This window comes from Phoca vitulina, unplaced genomic scaffold (genome assembly GCF_004348235.1).
Source record: "Phoca vitulina isolate PV1807 unplaced genomic scaffold, GSC_HSeal_1.0 scaffold12, whole genome shotgun sequence".
NCBI lineage: Eukaryota > Metazoa > Chordata > Mammalia > Carnivora > Phocidae > Phoca > Phoca vitulina.
Window position 1 is genome coordinate 21,463,033 of NW_022589715.1, and position 24,833 is coordinate 21,487,865.

Here is a 24,833-nt window from a genome sequence, read left to right on the forward strand (position 1 = left end):
TGAGAAATCGCCTCTTCCCCAGCCCATCCAGCCAATATCTTCTGGTGAAGGAAAGGATTCAAAATGAGGACCAACAAGAAAGTGAAAAAGAGTATTGCAGCAAGAAACTGTGTGATAAAAATCATTTCGTTGTATTAAACCAGACACTGCACCGTAAAACTGGGTGTCTGGGAAAAGTGCTTGAGGAAAACGGTGGCTGACGATATTACACTGGATCATTAAAACAGAGATAAAATTGTCAGAGCCTTAATTTTTGCCTATTAAGTGAAAGCGAAATGTCTCTTGGAAAGCATTACCAAAGTTTACAGAGTATTAAACGTCTGAAGAAATGAGAACATAAAGAAATGGAATAATAAATAATCATTCATTCAACAAATATATCCACATCCCTATGCCAGGGAATAGTATGTAGTGATGAATAAACCCAGATCCTGCTTTCATGAAGCTTGTGGTCAAGTGGGATAAAAAAGACATGGAACCAGCACGCCACAAAGGCAGAGCTGTGAACTAGGTTACAGAACATTAAAAAAAAAGACTGACAATAATAGTAATGTCTAAAACAGAAAATATTTACATGTATTAAGCACTGTTTTAAGCCTTCCTGTGCTTATTAACTCATGTCATCTTCACAATCACCTTGAGGAATTGGGTGTTATTTTTATCCCTATTTTATAAATGAGGAAACTAAACTATGGAGAGGTTAAGTAACTTGTCCAGGGTCACAAGGCTAATAAATGGTAAATCCAGGGGTGCCTGGGTAGCTCAGTCAGTTAAGTGTTTGCCTTCAGCTTGGGTCATGATCCCGGGGTCCTGGGATCGAGCCCCACGTCGAGCCCCACATTGGGCTCCCTGCTCAGCAGGGAGTCTGCTTCTCCCTCTCCCTACCCCCTGCTCATGCTCTCTCTCGCTATCTCTCTCTGTCTCTCAAATAAATAAATTAAATCTTTTAAAAAAATGGTAAATCCAGAATTTGAACCCATTCTACCCCCAGAGTTCATGAGATTAACCAGGGCCTTATCAGAGAGTATAACAGAGAGACTTAATACAGAGGGCACCAGGAAGGTTCAGGAAGGTTTCATTGTGGGGAAGGCATTCTTTTAAGCTGAGACCTGAAGGATGGTAGGCCTTTGCTAAGTGCAGCAGGGAGCCAAGAGTGTTCCAATCAGAGGTAAGAGTATGGGTTAAGGCTGCAAGGCAGGGAAGAGCTTCTGGCATAGAAGACCTCAAGAAGTCTGCCTTCCTTGAGCATAGTGAGACCATGAAACCAAGTAAGGCCGAGATTAACATGGGATGACATAGTAAGTGATACTGATTTATTGTTTTTTTAAAACATCACAAGGAAATATGCATAAAACACTATGAACTCTTCATTGTGTTTTTCATAATATTATAAAGGAATATTCACAAAACAGTATGAACTGTTATATTTAATTTATACAAATAAAAAAACTAAGAGTATACATAAAAATATTAATACTAATTATTTTTGGATGATGCCTTTCCTTCCTTTTGCTCATTTGTAATTTCCAAGTTTTTTCCAATGGACATGTATTACTTTTATGATAAAGAAAAATATAAAATTTAGCAACACAAATTACTTCAAATATTTAATGAATAAACTAAAGAGGATAATTGCTGGACTAATACTTTGAATATTTTGGCAAATGTATAGTGTGTGCAACAAATAGTATTGGAAAAACCAGATATCCACATGCAACAAAACCATGAAATTGCACCCCATCTTAAACAAAAATCAATTCAAAATAGATAAAAGACTGAAACATAAAACCTGAAATTGTAAAACTCCTAGAAGAAAACATAGAGGAAAATCTTCTTGACATTGGTCAGGGCAATGACTTCTTGGATATGACACCAAAAGTACAAGCAACAAAAGCAAAAATAGACAAATAGGACTACATCAAACTGAAAAGCTCAACACAGCAAAATAAATAAGCCAAAGAATGAAAAGGCAACCTACAGAATAGAAGGAAGTGTTTGTAAACCATATATCTGATAAGGTATTAATTTCCAAAAAATATACAGAACTCCTTCAATTCAATGGCAAATAATAATAATAATAAGTAACCCAATTAAAAAATGAGCAAAGGACTTGAACAGATATTTCTCCAAAGAAGACGTACAAATGGTCAGCAGGCATATGAAAAGATGCCCAACATCATGAATTATCCAGAAAATGCAAATCAAAACTACAATGAGATATCACCTCATACCTATTAGGATAGATATTAATGTAAAAAAAAAAAGGTAAGTGTTGATAAGTTTGTGCAGAAATGGAAATCCTTGCACAGTATTGGTGAGAATATAAAATGGCTCAGCAGCTATGAAAAATCAATACAGAGTGCCGTGTGATCTGGCCATCCCGTTTTGGTGCATATATCCATCCACAAGAATTGAAATAAGGGTCTCAAAGAGATAACCTGGACTCCGATGTTCATGATAGCACTATTTACAATAGCCAAGATAAGGAAACAACCCAAGAGTCCCTTAACAGATGCATGGATAAAGCCAATGAGGTATACACATACAATGGAATATAATTCAACCTTAAAAAAGAAGGAAATCTTGCCATTTGTGACAACAGGGATAAACCTGGAGGACATTCTGCTAACTGAAATAAGCCAAGACAAAAGGATGGACACTATATGATTCTATTTATATGAGTTATCTAAAATAGTCAAACTCATAGAAGCATAATACAATAGTGATTTCCAGGGATTTGGGGGTTGGAGAAATGAGGATTTATTATTCAATGTGTATAAAGTTGCAGTTATACTAGATGAATAATTTCTAGAGATGGGCTGTACAACATAATGCCTACAGTTTATAATATGGTAATGTGCACACTGAAATTTGTTAAAAGGGTAGATCTCATGTTAAGTGTTCTTACCAAACACACAAAAAAAAGAAAAAAACAGAGGACATGAGAACACTCTGAGAGATATTGGATATGTCTATTACTTTGATTCTGGTGCTGGTATCATGGATGTTCGCATATGTCCAAACTTATCAGATTGTACACATTAAATATGTGCAGTTCTTTGTATATCAACTATACCTCAAGAAAGCTGGGGTTTTTTTTAAAAAAAGAAAATTTTAGTAAATTCTGGTTTATATTATAACTTTAATATAAAGGGAGTTAAATTTTTACAGTTTAAAAAAAATCCATCTCCCTCATTTCATCTCTGTCTCTCCCTCTAACTCCCCCTCCCTCCCTCTCTCTCTTTAGTTTTCTGTGTATGTGCGTGTGCGTGCACGCGCGCATGACTGTGTGTTTATATGTGTTAACTGATCATCTTTGTCATTTTCACCACATAAACTTGTTTTCATATGCTTCTGAGAGATTTTAATACCTTACTATTTAATTTATTGCCAGTCAAAAGCTGAGATTTCAAACAGGATGCTTTGAGATTTTTGACATATTTCAGCATTTTTATATGGTTTCCTTAACTACTTACTAGGCAGCTCAACTGAATATACTTTGTCCAGAAACAGAATTCATCCAAGTAAAGTTGTATAGAAATGAAGTAAAAACTAATTGTGCCTACTCTGGTCTTTTCTAGAAATTTTTCTCATACCATAATAAGCAACCTCTAAATACCACTTTGACTACACATATTTTATTAACCAAATTGTATTGGCAGGTGCTTATGGCAAGTCTGCTTTTTCCCTTCCCATAAAGAAACACAATTCCAAAACCATATATTCCCTTCTCGACTCTGAGGGCCCTCAGGCACTGGTTAACAGAGCTGAGTTTATCCTTTATGTTGAGATGAATAATGCATGGCAGTAAAACACCAGTCGGCCAGCACTGCTGTTGAAAGCAGATGACTGATCAGATTTGACTGACGGGAGCCCTGTGTACATAGTACATGTGGAGAGATCCCTTGTCAGAGTAGTTCCATTGGCCCCGGCACTGGGTTCTTACTGCTTCTAAAACACAAGTGTGAAGTGCTTTTGATGTTACTTCACCTCCCATGTCCCCATGCGGAATTGCAGCCTCTATCACTCATTTTCAATGAACAGCCAAAAAGTTGATGGGCTCATTCATATCCGTTTTTTTAGTATTAGAGAAGTTTGAATAAGCAGAATAATACGAAGTAACCAAGAGTACCATCTTACCCATAAAAATTAATTATTTCTGCCAATTGTGTAACTTCTTGAAATCAAGCTTATTTCATACTTCCTACTCACTCTGTTTTGTTTTCCTTCTTTTTTTACTCTTTTTTATTCTGTTTTCTCTAACTGAAACCCACACTGCATTCTCACCTTCCAAAACAATACCTGTCTATCTATTGATTTTCTCCTCCAAATGATACATTTAAAAATATTTCATATCCTACAGAAAAAATGTCTATTTTGACCATACTCCAGATAGGCTCAGATTCTTTCATATTCGAGAATATTCTCGTTAACATCCAATGTCATCTTATTTCCAATCCTTTCCATTTTTGCAGAATATACACCCTAAAAAAGCATATTTTTGTCAGCATTCTCTCCATATAAACCTCAATATGAAAGACATTCTTTAATTAAAATAATGGTAGGAGATACTGGTTAAAAAATTTATATGTGCCATATACATTATGCTAAGCATTTCTAATGTTTCATTTTATTAAGTTTTCAAAATAATTTCTTTAAATAGACACTAGTATTATCCTCACGGTACTGATCAGAAAACTGAGATTTATGCAAGTAAGCAATTTGCGTAGAATCACATAATGAGGTAAAGGCAGAACCAGGATCCAGATACAGGAATGTCTAACTCCAAAACTCCCTTTCCTAAGTGCTATGCATGACTGCCTCCTAACAACTCAACTGGGGCAGAAAACAGAGTGTGAACCTACTGGCTTGCCTCTAACATAATATGACAAAAGTGAGAGGATGTCACCTTGGAGATTAGATTGTAAAGATTGTGGCTTCTAGGGGCGCCTGGGTGGCTCAGTCGTTAAGAGTCTGCTTCGGCTCAGGTCATGATCTCAGGGTCCTGGGATCAAGCCCCACATCAGGCTCCCTGCTCAGCAGGAAGCCTGCTTCTCCTTCTCCCTCTCCCCCTGCTTGTGTTCCCTCTCTCACTGTGTCTCTCTCTGTCAAATAAATAAATAAAATCATAAAAAAAAAAAAAGATTGTGGCTTCTATGTCATTTGTTCTCTCTTCCTCTCTCACATGCTTGCTCTTATGAAGTCAGCTGCCATATTGTGAGCTGTCCTAGGAAGTGGTCCCTGTGGCAAGGAACTAAAGGAGGCCACCAGCAAACAGCCACTCAGGACTTGAGGCCCTCAGCTCAAAATTTCATGAAGAACTAAATCCTACCAACAATCACAGCAATAACTTGGAGTGACTCCTCCCCAGTTTGAGTCTTCAGATGAGACCACAGCTCTAGCTCATAACTTCACTGCAACCTTACAACAGACCTTGACCCAGAGTCACCCAGCTAAGAACCCACTCATATTCCTAACCCACAAAAACTGAGACAATAAATCTTTTTGTTTTAAGTCACAAAATTTTGAGGAATTTGTTATACAGAAATAGATACATCAAGTACTAGAGAAACATGGGGAAATAAAAGTCTCCTTTCATTGCCCATGGAAATGTAAGCTGGTAGAGTTGTTCTGGAGGATGATGTTTCAATATTTAATAAATATATGAATCACATTATATGACTCACTGATTCCATTCCTAGGCCTATTCCCTAAAAAACTGTCAGAGACATTCCAAAAAGGCCATATGTAGGGATATTACAGAGTGTTGTTTGTTGTAGCAAGGAATTGAGAGCATCCTAGATGCCCATTATTTGGGGAAAGAATAAGTAAAATGTGATGGATGCACACTATATAAGACTATACCATAGATCTAAGCAATGATACAGCAAAGGAGACAGAATATTGATTGAAAATAGTGAAAAAGGCATGAAATTATAATATAATACTATTTAGAGAAAATTAAAATATTTGCTAAATAACACAACATATTTTTCAAGGATGCATAAATATCCTAGTACATGTATCAAACACATTAAACTAGGTGTCTTCATATAGGGATGGAGTGTGTTAAATACAGAAGATAACAGAAAAACATTGAAAGGACAAATTGTAACATGTGCTATTAAATATGGGATATGACTAATTCAGCTCTGTTCCTAAAACATCAACAGACAAGCAAACACAAAAGGGTATGTTGTCTCCTTTTCCTAAGTTCCCATTTAAAATTCATCTCAGGAGTCTTTTCCAGTATATCACATCCATACTCCTTTTCCAGTAAATCATTGAAGAAATGGAGTTCATTAAAGGCACAGAGGTGCCTTCTCTTTAGAGAAACAACTTCACCAATAACTTTCTTTATTCTGAGGTTGCTTTCGAAGGAAACGAAAAGTTTTCCCAATGCCAAAAGTACCAGATCTATATTAAGAAAGTTTTAGTGACTACTGAAAAAATTCAGGCAAAAGGTGTTAGGTGGGAATACACTGTGGTGAATTAGTGAAAAGTATTATAGGATTGTTCACTTTACAGCATGTGGGAGAATGACAGGTTTATTAGGTGATACAACATATTCCCAGTTGGTCAGCCCAACCCAGTTAAGTATTTATTAAATAACTATCAATTTATACAGTTTTTTTCTCTCACCTACATGAGGAAATACAACCAAAGTATATGATAAATATGATTCCCTCCCTATAGTAACTTATTTTAATTTTTATGTTGGAAAGCCAAGAGACATTGATATAAATACAGAGACAGTATAAAAGAACTAAATAGATAATGAATTGCAAAACACCATCAAATGTGAGGGAAAATTATTATCCCCATGCAAAAACACTCCTCTGAAGATTAAAAAGAATTCACTAATAGTAAGATCAGTAATCCTATTTCATGACTTGGCAATACTTTTCAGATGTGATAACTAAACCAAGATGAGCAGGAAATATAAAAATCTCTGTATGACCAACTTACACCAGGACATTCTAACTTAATTCTCAGCTTTAACCATTAGACAGAACTTCTTTTATCAACTGTACTTTCTCTAGAGCTTATTCTGTGAAAAGATAAGAAGTTCTTTAGCCAATGGGTGGTTTTGAATAGAGCAGAAGGAAATAATTCTATGCAATCAGATCAGAAAAGACTGTCATTGTGTTGGGTAATAATATCCTGTTGTAAGATTGGTCCTTTCAGGCAAAAGGTTTTAAAGAGTCATCATGTATATGTTTCTTATTATTTTCCTCCCCATCCACTAGCTTAAAGAGTAGGTTATTTCTGACAAACAGCAATTATCAAGTATTCTAACAGTCTTGGGGATCTCAAAAACACAAAATAGAACAAATTAAAAGAGAGAATGAGCAAGAAAAGTGAGTAATATTTTGTAAAGCCCTTAGAATAAACCATGACATAGATCTGCTTCTGAAGGAAATAATTTAGAAAAAAACAAAATATGGTTTGCTTCTCATCTTGCATCATAGAACACAGGATAAATCTTGATCTCTTGGCTAAAGGTAATAGATGACTTCTGGATTGAAGCTTTGTTTTGTTTTTCCCTCCCTCTCTTCCATTTTCTCATCCTATTATATTGTTAAAATTGACAATAAGAAAAACTTTCAAACTTGTGTTAATAAGGCGAGCTGCTCCAGCCTTGCCTGTGACAGAATTGCGTGGACATGCTCAGAGTCTGGTGGCTGTGGCTAGGACAGCAAGAAAGACAAGATCAAGGAAGTCTAAGGAGCATTATATACATCTGAACAGACAGGCTTTTCAAGGGGAATAGAAATAAAATCTGGGGGGAATACCAGTTAGAATTGGATTAGCAAAGGTCCCAAGTATCTGACTTCTCTTAAACTTTAGTACATTGAGAAAATGAAATTAATTGTTTAATAAATCTGATTTAAACTATGTGGTTTCCTGTTCTAGCTATAAGGTTATACATTGCAGGGGACATTCTCCTCCTAAAAGAAAACACTTGAATTATATTCATTGTGAGCAGAACAGTAACAAATACCATGGTTCCAATTAACTGTGGCATTGAAGTATGCTTGGCAATTTTTTTTGGACTAAGAAATACCATTCTTTGACCATCACCCACGCTAATGATAAAATTATTTCTATTTAAACACCGTATTTTTCACAACTCTATAGCTATAAATCAAAGAATGAGGATTGTACTCATCTATAAACTGCTCATTTTTTTCTGTAAATTTCCATTTTTCTAGAGTAGATTTATGTGCCGTAGAACCTTCAGTGATATAATAGAGTCATCAGTTGAAAAACACTACCAGCCATGGCTTTCGCTTTGTGTATATGCATTTGTGTGGGTCTATGTGAGTGTGTGCGTGCACATGGGTGTGCACGTGTGTGTGTGTTTTTTCACATATGACTGAGACAATACTTTTTGATAAAGCCAACCATCCACATTGAATGTCTATATTTCCCTCCAAAGAATATATTTATTGCTGCTGTTTGGTCTTTTTATTTTGGAGAGAGCAAACTTGAAATTTACAAGAACACTCCCTGAGGTTGAGCACACAGAAACAATCTTGAACACCTACTTAATAATTTTCTCTTAAATAAATAGCTATGACTTTAGCTGTGATCTTTTCATTTCTACTGGGTTGCTAATTACTATGGTAGATTATTAATTCTAAGCTGAATGTTTCAGGGTGTCATGGCCTGCTGGGGTAAAACAGGACGATCTAATGGGGGGCATCCAGGTCATTAAAGGGGGTGTGCTGCCAACAACACGAACATGTAAATTAGTTCAGGGAATGACACTATGAATAAGTGAGTCTGATAATTATACTGGGACTTATTTACATTTCCAGGCTACAAATGGGCTATGTTCCAAAAGTTCTTAGGCAGGTTGGTGCTGGTTGAGAACTCAAAATGCATAGAAACAATGCAGTTAAATGGAGCTTAAAGTCTCAGACTCACTGGAAAAACCTATTTTACCAATAGTAGCTTGAAGACTATAGATTTGTATTTAAAAAAGAAAGACACTACAAATAAATAAGAAATAGAACAGATATATGTATTTTTTTCTCAGTCCATATTCTGGAATGGAAAATACTTTAGGTGATCTTGTAGTTACCATCAGTTTGGGCATAAACTATTCTGGTCCTCAGCAGCAAGAGAGATGGAAGATGGAGTTCAAGGAATATGTCTGTCACATAGTAGAAACTGATAGTATTAAAGAAGCCCTAAAGTGATGGTCCCCAGTACTTTATTTAGAAGCCTGTTGGAGCTTTGCTCCTCTCCCACTGACCCAGGAAAGAATCTCTGGCATGAAGCCCAACCCAAGCCCTCTTCTTCCACAATCTAGAGTGAGGAAAAAATTGAATGTCTGTGTGTGTGTGTGTGTGTGTGTGTGTGTGTGTGTGTGTGTGTGTGTTGAACCGGGGAGGATAAGGGGATAATCCATTACTCTGGCTTCAACCACATCTCTTTATTCCTAAAGTCAAGAAAATTGTTTAAGAGCTACCAGTTGCTGTCTCTAAAGGAGTTCACATCTATCAATAAAAAAAGACTAAACCTATGCCACAGAATTTACTGCCCCTACTCTGCCTTGTTCCATAACTTTCCCTCCCCAAAACCTCACAGGAATGTCCTGGGACACAGAAGATGTAGTGATGACCTATTTTTCCATCTCATCTTCCACACAACTCTGGTGGGAGACTGGACTATAAGCAAGGTTTCCGCTCCATCTGACACTTCGAATCTATGCTATCAAGGAATTCATGATGCAATTCTACAGATCAGTGATACAACAAGATCAATCCCAGGTTTCCCCTTGACTTTAAATTGGTCACAAATATTAAAGCTTTGTACACTGTCCTAACTTCAACAACTGGTATGGAAATTGAGGACACCTTAAAAATTGAGGATTGTACTTAAAAAGTATGTTCCACATTATCTTTTGTCTTCCAGCTTGACTACTATTTTCTAAAGCCCTTTTCTTTTTAGGGATATGCTGATAATAATAGTTACTATAGTTGCTATAAATTATCAGATGAAAGAAAGGAGTTAAAGCCACCAGCTTATGATCCATTCATTCTCTTTACTGGGGGGATGCCCCCAAGGTCAAGAAAAAAGATAAATAAAAGAAAAAAATATACCTAAGATCCTTTTCCACTGGACCACTGGGTAATTAGACTAATAATACTTCCTAGGAGAAAGAGAAAGAGACCTTATCTAACAACACTCTCAACAGGATGCCTATGGTTAAAGGACCACTTATAAAAAATAAACCCATTTACTGACAATAAATACATCTATGAGTCATGGCTCCCTTAAAGATGTCACATTAACTATATAATAGGAAGGGTATAAAATGGCAATGTTTCATAATTCACACAGTGCCTACTATGTCAAAAACCCAGAAAACCTCTCATGGTGACCCCCTTATTCCAGCTAAAGAGAGTAGGATCCATGTGGGAAAGTACTTGGGGAGCCACCCTTGATATCTCAGACCTCTCTCTGCTTTGTCTTCTTGATCTTCCATGGACTTAAAGTTATTAGCAAAGTTTCATACAAGGTCAGATTTCTGGTTCTGGTTCTTATGAGTCTGATCTGATGATCTGATTCTGTGTGTTACCTTGTCAGGCTATAAAAGCTGTGAAAAAAATGTAACTTCCTTAATTTTTTTTACTCAACATATAATTTGCACCCCCTTCTCACTGGTTTGGCAAGAAACTTTTGTCTTTGTCCTCAGTCTCTTCAGGCCCCCCTCTTCATTCCTTCTCTAGGATTAGATGAGTTCCTGAGTTTACGCAATATCAAGGTGTTGGACGAAAGAAGCAATGGATAAAAAATTAGCATCACCTTGTGACATCACCTTGTTCTTTGCTGCATGGCCCCTTCAAGTCTGGTAGCCTTCTGCTGCTTCCATACTGTTCTTCACTCCCATATATCTAGACTCATGGTGCCATACTTCCCCTCAGAATCTTGCCATCTTTTTCTCTCAGACCCAAGACCTCCCTCTTCTCATAACTTCTGCATCTTCTCCAAACTCAGGAAGTATTTTTCCAATCTAGAGATAATCTCTTTCTCCCTCTCTCTCTCTCTCTCTCAAAAGAGGAACTGTATTAGTTTTCTGTACTGCTGTGACAAATTACTGCAAACATAGTGGTTTGAAACAACATTAATTCATCTTACAGTTCTGTAGGTCAGAAGTCCCAACACAGGCTAAAACCAAAGTTCAGCAAGTTTGTGTTCCCTTGAAGAAACTCTAGGGGAAAATACATTTGCTTGTTTTTTCCAGAGTCTAGAAGCCACCCATATTTCCTTGGCTTGTGGCCCCTTCCTCCATCTTCAAGGCCAACAACATCTCTCTATGAATACAGTGGGGAAAGTTGCTCCATTAAAAAGGACCCCTGCGATTACATTAGCTCACCCAGATAATCCAGGATAGTCTTCCCATTTCAAGATCCTTAACTACAAAGTCCTTAGGCCATGTAAAATAACATATTGACAGGTTCCAGGGATTAGGATGTGGACATCTTTGGAGGGCCAATATTCGACCGAACAGAAGAACCTAGCAAGATATCCTTAACAGGCTTAAATGTTTGTAAAATAAATTCAGAAAGGTATTAACCTGAAACAGAGCTAAGAGAAATTTTATTTAAGTAAAAATGAGTTTATTAGGAAAAGCAGAGGAATGGCAAGGTGGGACAAGCAAGCTATGGTGAATCATAGGCAGGTCCAAAGAGACAAATGGAAGGTTAGCTTTTTTTAGGTTTTAAGGAAATTGGGGAGGGTTGCTTTGAACAAAAGTTTACTAGGGAAGAAGAATTTGAGTTGTAATGGTTTCTCATTGGCTGCAAGCAGTGGTTAGCGCATTGTTGCCGGGCTAGGGAGGGGTCTTCCTTCCTTCCATTACAGGCAGAAGATAAAATTCTTGTGTGAAAAATGTCTTCCCTTGTCGAAATAATTCTTATGTTCCTTCTTCCTGCTGGTTTTGCAGGCTGCAAGGAGTGGTTCTGCATGAGAGCGCCCCTTCAAGGCTGCCCGACTCCATTTTACATGAGGTTTCCTTTCTTTTCACAAAAGCTAACGGGTTCATGTCCATATTCTAAAATACTCTTTGGATATGGGAAGTTAAATAATGGCATTGGAATGTGCCATAATTTATTTAGTGATATGCTCTTGTTAGACTTTCAGGAAATTTCCCATTTTTCATCATAAATCATGGAATAATATACCTTCTTACGTGTGAATCATTCTGTGCATTTTTAAATCATTGGCTTAGAGTAAGTCCTAGAAGTAAAATTACTGAATTATTGATCACATTTTTGAGACTTACGGCATGATTTGTGGTTCTCTCCCATGCACTGAAGGAATCTGAAGGTCCTTGAAGACCAGGAATGCTGCAGTGGATGGGACTTATTCCTGGAGGTGAATTACTTAGGAAAAGTTGGCACTGGGCCTTGGAGGAAATTGCTTCCTTTTCCTTGATAAAAATATCCTTCCACTTGTCACTGCTTACATTTTCCAGAAATAGCTTTTACAATTGCTTATGTAATGTCTACTTCTAATTTTTAAATGCAAATTTTAAAATCACTCATGACCTCACCAACCACTATTTAAATTTTAATATGTATTCTTCTACATACTGTGTATACTGTGTGTATATACATATATATGCATATATATGATGTAAAATATATTACTTATATTATTTTGTACATGTAAGATCAATTTTTCACAAATATAATGTTTCAAAACAGCTTTACAGTTATATCATTGCATATAAAAGTAATTATTTTCTTAAGACAAATATCCAGAAGTAGCACTGCTAGAATATGTATATTTTAAGAAAATAGTTATTACTGGGGGCACTTGGGTGTCTCAGTCAGTTAAGCGTTGACTGGTGATTTCAGCTCAGGTCATGATCTCATAGGTGGTGGAATCATGAACCAAAAGCAAGAGTCAGACGCTCAACAGACTGCACCAACCAGGCACCCCTTCATTTGTCTTTTAACTGTATTGCTAGTTATTTTTACTAGCAGAGTGATTGTAAATTTTATGGACAGATTTAATAATTTTTAATTTACTGTTTCTACTTTTGTACTAGTGTTCTGGGAATCCAAGCAAGATAACTTCAAGTCACACTATGCTTTTCTGGAAGCCTGAGATCCCCTGTACACCACAGCCCCTCTCTAGATCCCTAAACCCCTGTTGACCATTCTCAGTAAAATATGACTAACTACATAATTTGTGGCACTCAGTGCAAAGTCCCTTGTTCAAAAATTATTAAGAATTTCCAGGTAGTGAAAGCAGAGCATTAAACCAAGCATGGAGCCCTTCTAAGCCTGGGGCCCTTCTAAGCATGGGACCGCATGTGACTACACATGTCACATACCCATGGAGTAGGCCCAGCTTAGAGATATTTGACCCAAAGCCCAAAGATCTAGACTGGCTTGTCCCTATAAAGGCTGGTGTGAATGCTCTTCTCAAAAGATGCCCTATACTGAGTAACAATTGGTAGAATCATTCAGTTTCACAGTTTTGGAGAATTTAAACTTGGAAGAGTGGGAGACAAAAAAAGAGAAGGAGACAGAGAGCTGGAGAACCTACACCTTTCTCAAATGTTTAGCTACTTGACATATTCACCATCACTACAAAACCCTCTTTCCCTCTACCCTCTGACCTTTACCAGACACTAACTTCTTCTGTATAATTTAGCTATTTCCCTGGGTGTTAAATTCTAACTAGTTTAAAAAGAGTTCTGCACTAATTTAAGTTACTTTTGTGATCTTTTGGCATCATCACTTTTCATTGACACAACCTAAATTTTTGGACTGAGACAATAAGTGCATGGTGATACATTACTGGGAAGGACAATGAGAAGGAGCAAAAGTCAAGGGTTCTATTTCAGCCAATGTTACATTTGAGATGTTCACTGGACATTCAAGCAGAGATGTCAAGTGCTCCATAGGCCAGGGAGAGGTAAAAGACAGGAGATAATAGATTTGGGGATCACTGACATATAAACAGTATTTACACCTGGGACTGGATAGACCTGCCTGAGAATAGTGAGGAGAGAGCTCATAGAAGGGACCAAGAATGATGCCTGACCACTCAGGATTAAAACTAATGATTGCTGGGTAGTGACATTCTTCACAATTTTTGTTTTCCTATTTGGGTTCTTTCTATTCCATATTTTTTACCATAAACAGGTATAATGCTTAAAGCCATAAAAAAGTAATTAAAAATTGAAGGTCATTTATTTTTGTTTTTACAGACCTGCCAAAGACCTAGCTTTCAAGCATTCAGTTGTTAATTAAAATGTGAATGGTAAATACTTAATACTTACACATTTTATTGTATGTTAAATGTACTTCCATAAAAATGCAAATGCAAAAAACCCATAATTGGTAAGGATTGTTGTGCAGATATTATAGTTTCTTTTTTTTTTTGAGACGAGGACAGAGCACAGTAAATGTGAAAACACTTGATAACTAACTTATATGCTTACAGGGCTTTTAGTTTGGGGTGTTTTGGGTTTTTTTCTCTTGCCAGAAAGAAAAACCTCCTAAAAATGCTTTCCCTCAGCCTATTGTGAAAGAAAGCACACTGGGAAAAATGAACAATAAAAAAAAGAAAATGTTACTTCAAATGTCATTATCATAAATTCAAGTTGCTTAAGGAAACCAAGTTGTGCCCTTTGGTGGCAAACGCAAAAATGCATCCCTACATCACCAGCTCATTTATTCAACAATGATAAAGAAAACAGACATGTTCTCTGACCTCTTTTGGCTTAAAGTCTGGTGAAGGAGGCAGGTGTTAAACCAAAAAGTATTTGAGATGAAATAAAAAGAGAGGGTTTGCTGAAGGAGGCAATGTGAGGGAGCACCTAGAGATTGGAAGGTCAAGTCATCCCCTCTGGGGAAAAGACATAGAAACCAAGATGTGGAAGATGAATAGTGGGGGAGGCTGAATAATGTCCCCCAGAAGTGTTCACATCTTAATGTCCAGAGCCTGTGAATGTTACCATCCATGGTGAATGGACTTTGCAGATGTGATTGAGTTAAGGATCTTGAAATGGGGAGATACCCTGGATTATCTGGATGGGCCTTAAATGACATCCCAAGTATCCTTGTAAGAGGAATGCAGGAGCAACCAGAGTCAGAGGAGAAGGCAATGTGATGACAGAGGCAGGGAGTGGATCATGTGCTTTGAAGATGGAAGAAGGGGCCACACACCAAGAAATATAGGCAGCCACTAGAAATGAAAAAGGCAAGGAAACAGGTCCTCCCCTCAGAGTCTCCAGAGCAGTCAACCCTGCTGATACCCTGATTTCAGTCTAGTGAAACTGATTTTGGAGTTCCGGCCTCCAGAACTGTAATAAATTGTGTTATTTTAAGCCACCAAGGCTATAGTAATTTATAGGAAATTAATGCAAGAAGGGATTATCTAGAAGAGAAAGGAATATGAAGATGTCTTCTAGAGAACTGTAGATACCCAGTGCAACAGAAGAAAATGCTTGGCATTCAATATTTTGGAGGAATAAACGCTTTTACTGCATCTCACAAATTTTAAGAAACTGTATTTTCATTTTAATTTAATTCAAAATATTTTTAAATTTCTCTTGAGATTTCTTTGACCCATTATTTAGAAGTGTGTGGTTTAATCTCCAAATATTTTGGCATTTTCCAACTATCTGTTTTTGATTTCTAATATAATTCCACTATGGTCTGAGAACATACTTTGTATGATTTCTATTCTTTTAAATGTGTTAAAGTGTGTTTCATGGCCCAGGATGGGGTCTATCATGGTGAATGTTCCAAGCGAACTTGAGAAAAAAATGTGTATTCTGCTGTTGTTGGACAAAATAATCTGTAAGTGTCAATTAGATCTAGCTGATTGATGGTGCTGTTCAGTTCAACTATGTCCTTACTGAATTTCTGCCGCCTGGATCTGTCAATTACTGATAGAGGGGTGTTGAAGTCTCCAACTATAATAGTGGACCTGTCGACCGCTCCTTACTGTTCTGTCAGTTTCTGCATCATATATTTTGATGCTCTATTGTTAGACATGTATGCATTAAGGATTATTATGTATTCTTGGAGAACTGGCCTCTTTATAATTATGTAATGGCCCTCCTAATCCCTGATAATATTTCTTGTTCTGAACTCTGCTTTGTTTGAAATTAATATCACTATTCCCATTTTCTTTTGATTAGTGTTAGCTCAATATATCTTTCTCTAGCCCGTTAACTTTTCATTCATCTGTGTATTTATATTTAAAGTAGGTTTCTTATAGACAATATATGATTGGGTCTCCGGTAATCTCTGTCTTTTAATTGGTGTTTCTCACTGCCTATTTTTGTAAATAAAATTTTATTGGACTGTAGCTGTTGTATATTGGTTTGATATGATTTCAAATCCACTTGTGTATGACAAAAAATGAAATTGTTCTTAAGAGTCAAGTTGTTTTGATTAAGAGTGAAGTAAGCTGTGACAGGATATTGTCATCTCATCTGTTGTCATTGATAAGTCTCAGCTCAGCTGCTGAGGGGCCTGGCTGGGGCTTATCAATAAAAACATATGAAGAAGCAACTATGGCAAGGGGACATTTGACTATAAATACTGAGAGTGTGTGAGGAGTACCCAAGAGTGTTCCATCTGAGCAGGGTGACACTTTGCTGATCTAAATAGCTCTCTGAACCTTGGGACAATTAGATCCCACTGAGGTAAAGGCAACTCTTTTATGGGCAGTAATGAAAGCCAAAAAGCAGCCCCAAGAAAGATCCTCTTGCCTGTCAACACCAGTGCCATCGTTCCCTAGCAACGTGCTCTGGTAACAGGGGACTTGTACTTTTGCAATGGCAGCTAGACATCAGCTCTGGGTCGGCCAAGCCATCTCTCCGGAGGACCGCCTCACATAATGCTACACCTCAACTTTACTCCTTTAGACTTTAGACTTTACTCCTTTCATCTTCCTTTGCCAGGAACAATAGTGTGATTAATCTGTCATTGGTTTGGAGTTTGTTATTTCTTTTTGCTTATAAAGAAACATTTTCCAATATGCTATTGGCCTATGAAATTCCTACAGTGAACCTGTGTTAAATAAATTGCTGGCAAATACAAACTCAAGTCTCTGAGTATTAATGTGCCTCCCGAAACAAAACCATAGCCATCATCATTTGTTTATGTGTTGTCTGCGGCCGCTTTCATGCTACAGTGGCAGGGCTGAATAGTGCAACAGAGATCATAGAGCCCACAAAGGTGAAAATATTACACCTTGGCCCTTTGTAAAAAAAAAAAAAAAAAAGTCTGCTGACCCTTGTAAGATCACTGCCCTCTATTACTTGCTTCTTGTCTTTTAAATGATTCCTGACAGTTTGGGTCTTTTGTGGATTCTTTTTCCCCAAAGTGGAACCATTCACAAACCAACTGAAAGAAATACTGTAGACGATATGAATATCGTTTTACTTGTCACTTAAAAAAAAAATAGCATCAACACAATAAATGTCCTACCTCTAGCCACCTGTAGGGGGTGATGCCCAACTACTCTGGGTTATATTAGTAGAATTCATTAAATACGTTTTTTAAGAAGCTTCATGGTAAGTGAAAGAACGTTTCTATATAAATGTAATGTATTAATAAAAATGAGTAATATCTAACATAAAAAAAGTACTTCTGCGTTCTGCATCGTGCATTTTCTTCCCACCCACTGCCTACATAAGTCTCTGTAGGCTTAAACCAGCTGACAAATTCTGGTGTTGCATAAATCATATGCTGGCAATTTAAATGTATGGACTTTTAAAAGAAATTCATGTTATTTTAGCGAGCCAAATGATGAATATAATTCTTCTGTGGTTGGCAATGACATGCTGACATCAGCTTTCACGGAAGAGCTTCTCCGGGCATCCATGTTCCTGCTAACCACAGCCGTGACTTAACAGAGACCTAACACTGCTACCTGCTAATACACTATTGACCCACAGATACTGATGGTGACAGGCCAGCCATTATGCCACAATTAAAAGCTTCTTTCAAACGAGGAAAGAAAAATCACCCCAAATATAAATTTTAAAATGCAGCATTTAATATTCATGAGAAATGCCCCCAAGATGCTGAGTTTAGCACTTGTATAATGAAAGTGCCACCTCTTTTAGAGAAAGATTATTCCCCACTGTTGCACAATCAAGGAATTTTTAAGTGACCTATGAGGAAAAGAAAAGGGAAGGGTGGGGGGGAAGGGTGATTACAAATTAATAAAGCATGTAGTACCGTTTGATTACCAGCCACTGCAGTGTGAAATGAGTTGGTTTTAGTCCAGCTGTGCCGACTGATGGCTATCACCAACTTGCCTCCACGAGTGCCTGATGAGCCGGCCCCACCAGGAGGGTTCTGGGGAGGAGGTGGAGGAGCGGGTGAGAAAAAAGCAGGTCAGAGCTCTGTGTGGGGGTAAACAGAGTTTCCATCAAGGACGTGGTCAGCCTGCTTTGTGACCCCGAAATACCAAGCAGCTGCAGACCCTGGCTATCAAATTTTAAAACTTTTTGAGAACAAAGTGCACTTTAAAAAAAAAAAATAGAAATTCTTCATTTCATAGAATCAAATGAAATGGAGTTGCAAGTGGCCTGAGAAAGCATCTAATGCTTTCTAATGGAGTGGTTCTCTGCAATGACTGATCATCAAGATGGCTAAGCGCCTACATATTTCTAAACTCAGCTGGGGACCGGCTGATTCAGAACCTCTGGCATGGGGCCCAAAAATGTGATGTAAAAAAAAATAAAAATAAAATCCCCAGTTTGATGGGTCGAATGACCCTCTATCCACACTCCTGCCATGACCTCATCACGGGTAGACTATACTTCTCCACCCTTTCACTTGCGCCAGTCCCTATGACTTGCTTTGGACCATGACATGTGGACAGAAGTAACATTGTCATTGTGCCAATTTCAAACCTAGGCCTTTAAGAAGCCTCCCATGTTCATTCACACTGCACTCTTGTGTCTGCACCAATGATACAGAGAAAGCTTCGGTGGTAGCTTTAGAATAACTGCAGAATGATTATATATGGAAGAGAACCATCCCAGCAGGTCCCAACCGACCCACATATCTGCAGCAGGAGGCAGAGCTAACCCCAGCTGAGCTGGACACATGTCAGCAAGCCCAGCAGGACCAACTCAGTGGAGTCACAGGTACATGATAAATAAAAACTTTTTTGTTGTATGCAACTGAGATTTTTGGCTGGGACTCTATTCACAATATATGTGATGCCAGGCGACAAATACCTGATATGTTCAGGAATTCTAATAATCCCTCAAGTTTAGAAACTGTTGTCTAGTGCACAGACCCTGGGTCAAATCCAGCCAGTTGCAGGTTTTCGTAAACACAGTTTTACTGGAACACAGCCACACCCATTCATTTACCTATTGTCTACCACTACCTTCTAGCTACAGGGGTTGGGTAATTGCGTCAGGGACAGTCTGGCCCCCCAAAGCCTAAAATATTTACTATCTGGCCTTTACAGGAAAAATTTGCTGAGTCCTGGTCTAGTCCAAAGTCCTGAATTTTAACACAAGAAATATAGACATGGAAAGAATAAGTACTTTTGCCAAAATTCACAGAGATTCTTCTAGAACTCAGGCCTCTAAATTCTAATACAATGTTCTTTTCACAATGATACACGAATTTTTGAACGTTTCAAAATTATATTTTAGAAAGGGGAGGCTCAAGCAGCTTGTATTTTGCTCTCCTCTATGTTTTTTCTCTATTTTTAAAACTTGCTGCAAGCTAGTTTTCTGATTGAAAAAAATTAACAGATTTATACCATGGTTATTAATGGAAAAGCATTTTTTGTACTCTTATCTCGAGGGTATTTACATTATAACAAAGAACTCTATTTAGCCCCCCAAAAAACAATAGAAAACTTTGGTATTTTCAATGCCAGTAGCTGGCCAGTGCTGAAGGTACAAGGCCATCTGTTGGTAGCACCCAGGGATGTGGCTGACCTTGGCCCTTATGACCTCAGAGAGGAGGAATTAAGGCCTATAAATATAATTGAATGGATTTATAAGATCCTTCAGCCCAGTTAAGAGAACTCCTCTTGGATAACCTTCCCATTCAAAAAAAGTTCTTCTAGAAAACTACTTAATTCAGTATAAGCTAGTTGCTTTTTTTTATCACAGGATATTAGCACAACCCATACACATGAGATTGTGTTATAACTTAAGGTCAAGATCTAAAAGCAACAATCAGGGCACCTGGGTGGCTCAGTCGGTTAAGCTTCTGACTCTTGGTTTCAGCACAGGTCATGATCTCAAGGTTGTGGGATTGAGCCCCAAGTCGGGCTCTGCACTCAGCGCAGAGTCTGCTTGAGAGTCTTTCCTTCTCCCTCTCCTTCTGTCCCTCCCCCTGCTGGGTCGTGCTCGCTCTCTCAAATAAATAAATAAATAAATAAATAAAATCTTTTTAAAAAAATAAAAATAAAAGCAACAATCAAGAATTGCTTTCATGTCGGGCACCTGGGTGACTCAGTTGGTTAAGCGACTGCCTTCGCTCAGGTCATGATCCTGGAGTCCCGGGATCGAGTCCCGCATCGGGCTCCCTGTTCAGCGGGGAGTCTGCTTCTCCCTCTGACCCTCCCCCCTCTCATGCTCTCTCTATCTCATTCTCTCTCTCAAATAAATAAATAAAATCTTTTTAAAAAAAAAAAAAAAAAGAATTGCTTTCATGTCTTCCAGTTGAGACAAGATGACTACAATGCATAGAGGTGGTGTGGCCATTTGGTACTTTGAACTCTTTTTTTTTTTTGAAGATTTTATTTATTTGACAGAGAGACAACATAAGCAGGAGGAGTGGGAGAGGGAGAAGCAGACTCCCCGATGAGCAGGGAGCCCGATGCGGGGCTCGATCCCAGGACCCTGGAATCATGACCTGAGCCGAAGTCAGACGCTTAACGACTGAGCCATCCAGGTGCCCCGGTACTTTGAACTCTTAAGAGGAGGTTCTTATGTAGGTGTTGATCTTTAACAGCCACTAATCTTCCTTCAAAGAATTCAAAGGGTTTACCATAATCAGAGACTGAGTTGAAGCAGTATAAATAATAATACCCATCTTGCCCCCTAGATTTCTGGCACCCCCTCTACTTCTCATTGCTGATCAAAAAGCAGGAATAGGAGTATCAATTACACCAAGCCATTGTTTAAGCCACGCAGTGATTTTTTTCTTTTACTCAAATTCCAAATCCAGTCTAATTCCTAAAATGTGTCCTCTGGAAGCTGGGCATTCCTTTGAAGTTATTCAAACCCAAACAAAAAGGAGCCTTTCTACCATTCTGACCTAGCAATCAGATTAGAATGTTTTATAACCAGACATTATAATTTCTCATGTCCCAGAACCCAAAAGTCATGTCTCAAGACTTTCATTCCCACAAGATACCATGATGCACTTGATTTGCAACTTGCCTTATCTATAACATGAATGGAATCTCACTTAATCCTCACAAAAAAACAGTGAGAATAATATACTTTATATGTGGAAACTAAGGCTCAGACATGTGAATTTATTTTGCCCGAGCTTATATAAATGCTAGATGCTAGGGGATTTAGCTACAGAAAACAAATGAAAATGCAATTTGTGAAGATAAATTGAGACTCCCAGTAGCAGACTAGTGTTTCCAAGATAAAGACAGTTGTAGTGAACGATGTTCATTGTACAGACAGATCTTCTTTCAGGTTGGAGGTATTCAAGCCCCCAGCTGCTGGGAGTATTAATGGCTGACAACTCAAGAGCTCAGCCCTTGGCCAAAGAGCACCACCTCCACTAAGGTCATGCCCTCTCCCCTAAGGCAGCCCTTGGTGGTGAAGGGGGAAAATACTGAGGTCAAGCTCCCTTGCTTTAGGGCAGAACAATTCAGAAGGGCCACACAAATTCCAAGGTTCCTGGTGGGATTGACTGAAGCCTCTGTTGTGAGGCTGAACATCTCAGCTGAACACATCCCCCACCCAAACTACTTCCTCCACCCCTCAGGACATTGTCACAACAAGCACTCTCCAATAAACATTCTGTGGGGCGTCCCAACTGGGTGGGGGCCAGTGATGTAGGTGATGAAAGAATTCACCCAAGACAGAACAAAAGAGAGAGAAGTTTATTGAATACTCAGGGAGCGGTGGGCAGGACAGCAGAGGAGAGACTGTGGGCGACAAGGCAGTAAGGAGGGGCCACAGTGATAGGGCAGAGTGAGGGAGTATGGCGTTTTCCCTTCTTTGGTAATCTTAGGAACTGTGCCTGGTTGTAACTGATCAGTTAGAGCCTAGGGTTATTTGGAGGTAGGTTGCTTCATGAGCCTGTCTGCATTCCCTGTTTGCATTCTCTCTGTCCATTGTCCGTTGCTGTGGGCCCTTTTCCCTCACTCAGATTTCCAATGCTCAAGCCTGTTGCCTAAAAGCAGCCTCTATACGTTGCATGCAAATCTCTCCTCAGTCGCTTTCCCAGGGAGCCCAGCGTACTAAATAGTCTGCTTCACGCCTCAGAAAGACAGTGCTGTAGCAACGAACAACTAACCTGAGAAAACCGCACAAGAATCGCGCTAGCTTTACAATTCCTCTAGGTTATAGAATCAAAGAGTTTGTGAACGGCAAGTGAGTTCCAAAACTAAGTAGGCCAGTGGTTCCCACAGAAAAAGATTAGTGGAGGGGCACCTGGGTGGCTCACTCATTAAGCGTCTGCCTTCAGCTCAGGTCATGATCCCAGGGTCCTGGAATCAGGCCCCATGTTGGGTCCCTGCTCAGCGGGAAGCCTGCTTCTCCCTCTCCCTCTGCCTGCCGCTCCCCCTGCTTGTACTCTCTCTCTCTCTCTCTGTGTCAAATAAATAAATAAAATCTTAAAAAAAAAAAAAAGAAAAAGATTAGTGGACATTCAAATTCTCCTTTCCATGGATCTTACATCTTACAATGAGGACCAGCTATCACCAACCATCTTAATTTGCAAAACACGCCCTCATAAGAGGAACTAATATTAGTATATGTTTCAAACTTTTATATTTATTCCATCTCTTCTTCACCACCATCCTGTGAGTGAAACAATTATTAAGCCATCTTACAGTTAATGATCCCAAACTTGAAGGATGTGAAGTGACATGCTCTAGGACAGAGAGGATGAGAAAATAAAACCAAGTCTTTCCGATTCTAAGTGTGTTCTCTTTCTCACAAGTCACAGTCGCCTCTGTGGAGTCAGAGGCCAGAGTATATGGATGTACCTTGACTTGCAAAGAATCTGAATCCAAGGCCAGATGAAAAACGGTTTTATGGGACAGAACAAGAACAACAAAAAAAAAAGAAGTCAATATTTTATGTTGAAAAGAGCTGGCATTTCATTTATTAATGTAAGTCATTACCCGATCTCAGAGTGCTATTTTAGCTGTTATTACCAAGTTGCCAAATGTGTTTCTTAACATGATAAGTAAAGGCTTCAAGCTTCTTGAATTATTGGACAATTACCAGCTTTTGCCTCTTCAGAAATAATCCTTAAGGTATTTTCTCCCAAAAAAGTTCATAGGGGGCTTCCCGTAACATCATGTAGTTTCAGATATCCAGCCCCCCATGCCAAGTTTCTATTAAAATAAATGGACAGCAGAACATTCATCCGGGCAAAAGTCTACATCTGATATAGAAGGAAAGAAAAAATGCAGCCCCAAACAGAAAACTCTGAAAAATACATGCAGAGGAAACATTGAAGACAATCAGTGAGATGCACACTGGAGCTCCTCCTCCTGAGAAAGCTCTGCAGTATGGAACAAGCTGCCAAGGAAACTGCAAGATCCAAATCAAACGTTCCCAGTTTGGAAGGCTGTGCACTGAGAAGAACATTGACAGTGAGAGGGGAAGGCGTGGCTCAACTTGGAATTCAACTCCATGCTGTCTAGTAGGTAACACCTTATGAGCAGCATCCAAAAGAAGCTTGAAGGCCCCAGATTTGTCACACTATCCTTGCCAACTGAAAGACTGCAGGAATCAGCAGGAAGAAGGTGGAGAACTAGTATAGCCAACTACATGAGCCCCAGGGGCCAGACAGACAGAAAGACAAAGAAAGGCGGTCCCCTCTGCCGAGGTTCCTCAAGAAGAAAGAACTACACTGAAAACCATGGATTGTTCAAAAATTGCTTATGAGACAGACAATAAGAACCCAGAGGGAAAATGGTAGAGACCCACTACTTCATTCAGTACATAAAAAATTAATACTCTAAGGAATAAATGTTCATTGTTTTAGTTACCGCAATAGTATTGTGGTTATATCCTTTTGAAGAGGCCTTCTCAAGATACCTAAAGAAATATTTACAGAAGAATGAGATGACATCTGGGATTCACCTCAAAATAATCAAGAAGAAAGGAGTGGGGAGGGATATAAATGAAACAGGATTGACCCTAAATTTGTAAGTGCAAATCTCATTATAATGCACATAAGAGCTCCTTACATTATTTTCTACATTTTCATAACAAGAAGTTAAAAGAAAAAAAAAACAATTCTAGGAGAGTTAATGTTTAAATATAAATAAAAAACCCATAAAATATTGGGGAAAATATTGGTAAACATATATATAAGTCTTTACAACGTGTAACAATGTAGGTAGAATCTATCAAGGAAAAAGTTACTATGTTTGAATACATAAAATGGAAAATATCTACATTTATATCTACCTATAGTTATACATACAGATACACATAAAACACAGACACACATATATATATAGTTTCAGAAAATAATAACAAGGGAAATTGCACATGTTAATTTTTAAACAGGTTATAAAACTAATACAGTATCATTCAAAATTTTGTATGTTTGTATTAATTTGTTCCTTTTGCTAAGAGCTGGGCCATC